Source organism: Canis lupus, chromosome 20 (genome assembly GCF_003254725.2).
Source record: "Canis lupus dingo isolate Sandy chromosome 20, ASM325472v2, whole genome shotgun sequence".
Taxonomy (NCBI): Eukaryota; Metazoa; Chordata; class Mammalia; order Carnivora; family Canidae; genus Canis; species Canis lupus.
The window spans coordinates 5,076,316-5,084,883 of NC_064262.1; positions in this window are offsets into that span (position 1 = coordinate 5,076,316).

Sequence of the window (8,568 nt, forward strand, 5' to 3'; positions counted from 1 at the left end):
AAGTGGGGTCAGCAGCCCCCTCCTTCCACTGGTGCCACCATGGACTACTCCTGATGCCTACTGAACTGGTAGGCAAAGGCTGTTCTGCAGGGTATTGTGTCCAGCCCAGAGGCTACCCAGCTTCCCACTGCTCCAGGAGCCCTTGGTAACAACCAGCCCCAATGTAAACTCTGCTCTGTCCCCATTAGTCTGTTGCTAGAGCTGAGTGGGGAGCGTGCTGGGCTGGCCATAGTAGTGCCAGCTAACGTCACCAGGGCAGCAAGGGTCTCTCTCCCCACCTGCCACTCATCTATTCAACACATCAACACATTGACTCCTGGTGCCTGACCCCCACAGGGCCACAGTGGTGAAGAAAATAGGCAAAATTTCTCTCTCTCCAGGGAGAGGAGAGACAGACACAAATCTGACAGGTATAATGCTCAGTGTGTCCCATGGTGACGAGTGCTTTAGGAAAGTAAAGCAGGGAGAGCCTCATGGAGAAGGTGATTTTTGAAGGCCCCTAGGAGGTGAAGGATGAGCTATGAGTTATGTGGATGTCTGAAGGAAAGATCTTCCAATGCAAAGGCCCTGAAGCAAAATGTGGGACCCAGGAAATCTAACAAAAATCCCCTACCCCTGGACAAGCAGAGCAGGACTAACTCCATTTTGTGCTACACCCGCCATCTCATGTAAAACCCCCCACACGACACCTGCCTGTTGTTTAAGGCACTCCCTCACCCTAGTTTAGCTATTAAGCACACCCTTATCAGAAACTAGCACACATAGGAATGCGGGACCTCTGACCTTTAACCGCCAACGAATGAAAACCCCTCTTTTGCCCGCCAAACCTGCGCGCCAATTCTAACCAGAATAATAGGCTAGTTCAAATGGTCACTATAGGGTGAATCGTGATTCAATTGGCCACCTGCGTGTGGACCGACATGACTGTGCAACTTTCTGTGTATGTTACCATCTCATTGGCCACTGGCCCCTATAACACTGCTGTGCTTCTTAGTCTCGAGGTCCAAGTCCCTGCTCTGCTGTATGGAGTATACTTGGACCCAAGCTCGAGCTTGCAAATAAACCCTCATGTGTTTGCATCGGTGTCGGCTCCTTGGTGGTTTCTCAGATTCGCAATCTTAGGCACAACACGAAGCATGCTTTGGGTATTGAAAGAATAGTTATGGCCAGGGGGGCCAGAGTGGATGAGCTGGGGGGGCAGCGGGGAAGAATGTGAAGACAGGAATAGTCGAGGTCAGCCAGTGGTGGGGGGTGGAGTGGGGACTTTGTGGATCACTGGAAGGGCTTACCCTGAGTGAGATGGGTGCCATGGGCGGTATGGAGTGGAAAAGGCTTGTTTTTAGCAGGATCCCTCTAGCTGCCGGGGAATAACAGTATGTTTGGGGGCAAGGTGGAAGCAGGAAGAATGTGGATATGGTTTGAAGATCAAGCCAAAGGATTGCCTAACAGATCAGATTTGGGGTGGGAGAGAAGAGAGGCAGCAGGAGTGACTCTGATGTTCTGGAAGGATGGAGCTGCCGTTCCTGAGTTGAGAGGCTGCAAGAGGAGTGGCTTGGGAAGGGGCATTAGGACCTGTGTTTTGTTGGTGTTAGGGGTGCCTACTTGGCTCCCAGAAAGAGAGGGCTAATGCCACCTTCCCCAGATGTCTCCTCTGCAGGTGAAAGAGGAAAGGAGTGGACCTCTCAGCTCAGGTACGGGCTTTCTAGGGGAAACAAAGAACACTGGAAGGGTCACAAGCTGTAAAGGAGGTGCCAGAAAGGCCCACGCCTCGCAGAATAGGATGTGGCCTCGATCCTGGGCTACCCCAACCTAAGGTCCTGGACCCTTCCCCCAGCTGGCCTGGGGGTCCCGTGGTGGGGTGCGCGGGGGGGGGGGGGGGGGGGGGCGGGAACTCCCCAGGGATGGCTGGAATTCTCACTTTCCAGGGACTCTCTTCATCTGCCTCACTAGCTGTAAGCGATTTCTTTAATGTGGAAGCAGACAGCACCCAGACTAATTAAAGTACTCCTTCCTGTTCTTTTCTCATCCTCCCTCTCCCTCAAAGAGAGTCTCAGGTGGGTGGTACTCCACACCTAGCACCTCTCTGGCCCCTACTAATCTCCCGTAACCGATGGAGGAGCAAGCAGTTCTTAAGCTCAGAGCCCTGCAGGCAACCGTGTTTGGCTTGAACTGAATGATGGAGAGTTATGTCCCATCTTTCTATTTCACAGTGAACTTCCATTTATGGCAAATCATGACAGCTGTAGAAATTTCTCTCAAATACTTCTAAATTGAAAATGTGAATGGATTTAATGAAAGATATTCCCTAAATAAGTGTGGCAAACATCACAGGGATGATGCATAAACACATAAATACCGATGTTTAGGAGGCAGTCTCCTGAGAACTGTGTTTGTAGGATTGCAGTGAGGTTGGCCTGTGTCAGTCCCTTTGTTTGTGGGGCTCACTGGGTCTGTCCCCTCTCTGTGATATTTGCTCCCCTCCTCTTTCTTGTGGCCTGACCTTTTCCTTGAGGAAGTAAGACCGGATGGGATCTAACCTTTGCCCCACCCACCCTTCCCAGCTCTGGAATGTCTGAGAACCTCTTTCTGCAGAGCCAGAGCCAGGTCAGCATCCCTGGGTCTCCAGTCCACTGGGGGGCGTGCCCACACTGACCGCTGGCCGGATCTGCCCACTCAGGAGCTGACCTCACACCTTCCCCCCTGTGTCCTCAGGGCCTAGGAGCAGCAGCAAGTTTCACTTTCTGTCCACCACGGTTTTCTACATCACACTCCACTCTCCGTGCACATTCTCACCTCCTCCTTGGCCTCCCTGCAGCCCTGTGACATGAGGACCAGCTCTGGGAGGTAGAGAAGCTGGTGAAGCCACCTGAACGAGGAGCAGCTGATCTAGGAGGATGCATGTGGTGGATGCTGGGGTGGGCCCCCACCCCCTGCCTGGCAGTGAGCAGAGGGGGCCTCTTCCTCACACGGGAGCTCAGCCAGACCCACGGCTGCCCTGCCACAGGTCCAGCCTGCGAGCCACAAAGCCAGGTCCCCCAGACACTGGGAATTTATGACTCCCTCAGAGAGGCTGAACTCGGACCCTTGAGAGGACCATGCTTATCACCAAAGGCTGCCCTTCCTTTTCTTTTTTTTCTTTTCTTTTCTTTTCTTTTTCTTTCTTTTCTTTTCTTTCTTTCTTTCTTTCTTTCTTTCTTTCTTTCTTTCTTTCTTCTTTCTTTCTTTTCTTTCTTCTTTCTTTTTCTTTTTTAAAGATTTTATTTATTTATTCATGAGAAACACAGAGAGAGAGGAGACCCAGGCAGAGGGAGACCAGGCAGAGGGAGAAGCAGGCTCCATGCAGGGAGCCCGACGTGGGACTTGATCCTGGGTCCCCAAGATCACACCCTGGGCTGAAGGCAGCGCTAAACCACTGAGCCACCCGGGCTGCCCAAAGCTGTCATTTCTGACATGTGAAAGGTGAAGTCTCCTCAGAATCCCTCAATAATAATAATTACAATAACTTTTATCATATTCTATCAGAATACTTTACAGGTATTAACTTTCTTCCCTCCCCAAAAAGCCCTATGATGTAGATACTTTTATTATTCCCATTTTTCATATGGGGACACTGAGGTGAAGAGACCTGTGTGTAAGGTCACACAGCAGGTCAGAGGCAGACCAGAGAATCTGATGCCACACTTGTCAAAAGTGAGCAGAGGGGGCAAAGATGTGGTGCCTGTTACTGCTGGAGCCTCCAGGCCCCCCGATGCAGCAGACCCAGCCCCCACTCTCTGGCCTGGGTGGAGGCCAGAGCCACAGAATCCTGGAAGGGCCATTGGCATCTACCTCCCCCTGAGAGGTCACCCATTGACAGCTTCCCTGGTATGTGAGCATGCCATCTCTGCTTGCACACCCCCAGTAATGGGGAGCTCACTCCTTGGCCACTTGTGCCCTCCCTGCTCTGTTCTGAACAAGAGAAACCTCCTCTTCCTCACCCTACGAATCCAACACCTAGTGGGGTCTGGTACTGCCCTGTGGATCAACAGCCCTGCCTCTTCCTCCTGCTTTGGGACAGCACCAAGGCCCCTCTGACCTCTACAGACCCTGTAGGTCTTTCTGAATTCCAGCATCTGTGATGGTTGACCCAAGGAGCTCTAAGGGTGGTCTAGGAAATTAAAATGCAGGCAAGGCCACAGCCACCTCTGTGTGAATCTGTGTGTGTGTGTGTCAGGGCTGGTAGGAAGTGGTGGCTTCAGGGCTTTGCTTCCACCCAGCCTCCCCACTTTTGCCCTCATAGTGAGGCCAGCCCAGTGCACCGTTTCCAGGGTCTGGCCCTTTTAAATTTAGCTGCAGGAAAAAGCAGTTTGTGCAGGCCTGGAACGCAGAGACAATCAGCAACAGGAAAAAGTCATCCAAGGGGAGTTTTCAATGAATTATGGAGGCATTGTTCCTGCACCCAAGGAGCCGGGGCTGCTGCTGGTCCAAGCCTCACTGACCCAGCCCAGGCCTTTGGGGCCAAACATTGCCTGGAGCTGCGTCAGGACAACACAATGTGGGCGTCTGAAGGCAAAAAAAAAAAAAAAAAAAGCAGAGGAAGAAAAATACTGGAAATTCCCTGTGTCCCAGCAATGGAAGAGCCCTTCTTAAAAATCAATAGCAAGGGAAAGGTTGCTGCCCGCCCAGGCAGGGGGCCTCAGGGAGCCGGAGGAAGTTGCAAGTGATATTTTGAGATATTTTCAGTCTGGTGTGATGCCGGTTGATTTTCCAAAACATAAGGGCCTCATGCTGGGGGGAGAGCTGAGGTTGGACAGGGCTGACTGGAGGTGGGGCTGGGGCTCAGGATGGGCCAGGACGAGGACATAAACAGAAGCTGACCCAGTTGGAGAGCTCTAGTGTCCCAGCTGGCTGACTTACAGGCCCCTCGAAGCCCTGGAAGGCTGGGGGTGGGGGTGGGGGTGGGAGTCTCCTGTTGATCCAAAGGTCCTTAAAGACCTCACCTGGATGAGAGGACCACAGATGAACATTGGTATCCCCTGCACAGAAAGCCTGCTGGGTGGCCGGGCACATTGTGCTTGTTCATCTCTCCCAATGGAGAGCTCATTACTTATTGGGCAGCCCAACCCATTTCTGCACAGCCTGGACTGGGAAAAACAATAACTATGCCTTGGAAGGGGACAAATTAGTGAAGAAACCAAAATCTCCTGTGCTCATGGAGCTGACATTCTAGTGTGGAGATCCAGGCCATGCACAAAAGTAATGACATTTATAGTATGTTAGAAATTGCAAGCACTATGAGAAGATAAAGGGAGGAAAGGTGTAGGAAGTGGATGGGAAACAACTTTAAAAATAAGGAGCGAAGGAAAAAACTTCTCTTCACTCTCAGCTAGGACCCAGCTCCCTGAGATCTCTTGTAGGGCCTTGCTCTGCCTCCAGGGCCCATAGCCCACCTGCTACCCGCTATCCTGGAACAGCCCTGCTGTTCCAGGCTGAGCGGGGCCAGCTACGCATGGGGGAGAGACTCCAGCCCCCTGTTCATGCGTCTCTAGCAGCTCAGAGCTGAATGCCTTTCTGAAAAGTAGACAGAACATTTTGAACCCTCTGTCTCCATGAACGCACATAAGGTCCCAATGTAGCTATTTTAGCAGCTGTAGCCCATTGTCACCTCCTGCTGAGCTCACTGACCCCCATGCTCCCCATGGCCCTCCAGCGCTGCACTCCCTTCTAAGGGTAGAACGGACTTGCAGACCCAAGACAAGAATTTGCATGTATTCCTACTATTGCATCTTGTGGAATTCTGTCCAGGCAGCTTGCAGAGATCTTCTTGGCATGGAAATGGACCACATATGAGACAGACAAAGAGTTAATATCAATGTACAAGGAGTGCCTAAGAATCTCTAAGAAAATGCACAATAAGAATAGAGAAATGCGGGCAAAGAATATGATCAGTCAATTCACTGCAGAAATGCAAACGGCCAATAAACACCTGAAAAGACGCTCAGCATCTCAGGCAGTTGTAGAAACACAAATTAAAAGAACAATGAGATGCTATCTTTCTCCCATCAGATTGGAGAAAAGTATTAAATATTGATGACATCCAGTGCCAGCGAGGAGGGGGGCAGTCATGCAGTTTTGACACTGCTGGTGGGAGGGTGAACTGCCACAATCTTTTGGGACAGTAATCTGCAGTTTCTATTAAAGTTTAAAATGTGTTTGCCCTTTGATCCAGCAAATCTACTGTGGAGACTTTATTCTGCAAAACCATATAGACACATAAGGTGATACATACAAGGGCCTTTGTTGCAAAAAGAAAAAAAGAAAAAAAAGAAAGTACTAAATGTTGATCCCTAGGACAATGATTGAATGAATTTTGAGACATTTGTTCTATAAAATATTAGGCAGCTGATAAAAACCATCAGGTCTGTATGTAGGTCCATAGATGGGGATGAATCTGGAACTACTGTATTTAGGATATACTATTAGACAAAAACCAAGTTGCGGGCAGCCTGGGTAGCTCAGTGGTTTAGCACTGCCTTAGGCCCAGGGTGTGATCCTGGTGACCCGGGATCAAGTCCCATGTCGGGCTCCCTGCAGGGAGCCTGCTTCTCCCTCTGCCTAGGTCTCTGCCCCTCTCTCTGTGTTTCTCATGAATAAATAAATAAAACACCCCACACACACAAAAAAAAGTTGCAAAGTCACATATATGGCATGGTATTATTTTTGTAAATATGTCTGAAAAAGTAAGGCAGAAAGAAATATTTATCAAACTGCTAATATTGGTTACCACAAGGCAAGAGGATTGCTAGGGGCAGGACTATTATATTTTTTATGTCACTTCTGTATTGTTCAATTTTAACAATAAGCTTTCATAGCTCTAATAATTTAAGTAGCAAATACTTTTGCTTAAAAGTCATTGCTAAGTGATCCTTACTGGAGATCTGCCTGTCGCGTCATCATCATGAATGAAGGGCAGCAGGGTGGAAGGTGACCCTCTGCCTGCTGAACTGGGGATGGGGGTGGGGGCCCATCTTACCGTGGACCCCCTTTTGGGGGCTTCTGAGGGATATTCGCCTTCACAGCAGCAGCAATCCCATTGATTACTAAGCCCCATGGGTTTCCCCTGCCTCAGTTTCCCAGATCTGCTTCTCTCGTAGCTCATCCTACCTTCCTTGTCCTGTGAGTGGCACTGGTTCCAGAAACTACAGGAGGGACTGGGCAGAGTTTCCTAATCTTGGTCAAAGATTTGAGGGGTACCGAGTCTAGGCAGGACACAGTTCCCATCTAGCACACCAGCCCTGAACAGTGGCAGAGGCCACTTCTAGGCTCCGTGGGTGGGAGTGCTGCATTGCTTATGGGTGTCTGCTCTCAGCACTGGTGACCGCAAACACCAGTTACCGCACAGCCATGCTTGCTCTGGGCCAGTGATTCTCAGTCTGAAATACACAGAAAAATCGCTGAGGATCTTATTAACAGATTCAGGACCCACAAATCTGGGGCGGGGCTGAAGACTCTGTATTTCTAGCAAGCCATGGGGGAGGGGGCGGGGGCAGGGGGGGCCTATGCTGCGGTCCGAGGACCACCCTTGCAGGAGCATGGGGCAAAGATATTTGAGATCTCCATTCCCCTCTACGTCTGTTCTCCCTTAACGTGTCACATACTTGCAGACAGAACCAGTCATCCCCCACCGCCCCCTGACACGGCGCAGCACTTCCTATACCCCTCACATCCTATGGTTCTCACAGCCCAAGTTCCCATTCTCTTCCCTGACAGGTGAGGACCTGGAGGTCCGAGGGGGAAAGGACTGGCCTGCGGCCCCCAGCTACCAGTGGCAGAGAGCCACCTGGATGACAGATCCGTCGCCCACCTCCCGCACCCCCAACCATCTCTTCTCTGGAGCCAGAAAGCATCCCGAAAGACCCTGCGCCTCCCCGAAAGCGCTGTGTTCACTGCCATAAATAAGGCCTGGGCCAGCCAGGCCCCTCCTCCTCCCTGGGCCACATCTCACAGCAGGCTGGGTCTGGGCGGCAGCAGAGAAAAGGGAGGCTCTCCGACAGCGTGAGTTATGGGCTCCTGGAAGCCCATTAGTCACCCAAGCGAGAGAAGTTAACTCCAGCTTATTAACTCTAAACGTTTATTATTCACATTGATCACCTCGCGGACAGCACCCGCCACTGCACCCTCCGGAGCCAGCCCCCGCATTCTGATCGCAGGATGGCCAGGCCGCTGAAGGGCCTGCGAATCCAGCGTCCTCAGGGAATGCGGGCAAGGCGCAGCGGCCCCAGCTGCCCCTTCTCTCATCCATGGCCCTGACATCCTCTCCCCTCCATCTGCCAGCCCCTGTTCTGGGCCAAGCCCTGAGCCAAGAGCTGGGGAGCCCTGAGTGCACAGACACCACCTCCAACCCCCTCACCCTGGGGTGTGTGTGTGGGGGAGGGTGGCCATGAGATGAAGGAGGCAGTCTGGTGGGGAGCAGCACCACCTTGGGGTTTCTCTGGTTTGATTTCAGGCTTGGCCACTCAGCAGCAGGTGCCCTTGCTGCGAGTAAGCCCCGTGACTTTCAGAGACTCCATTTTGTCATCTATAAGGTGG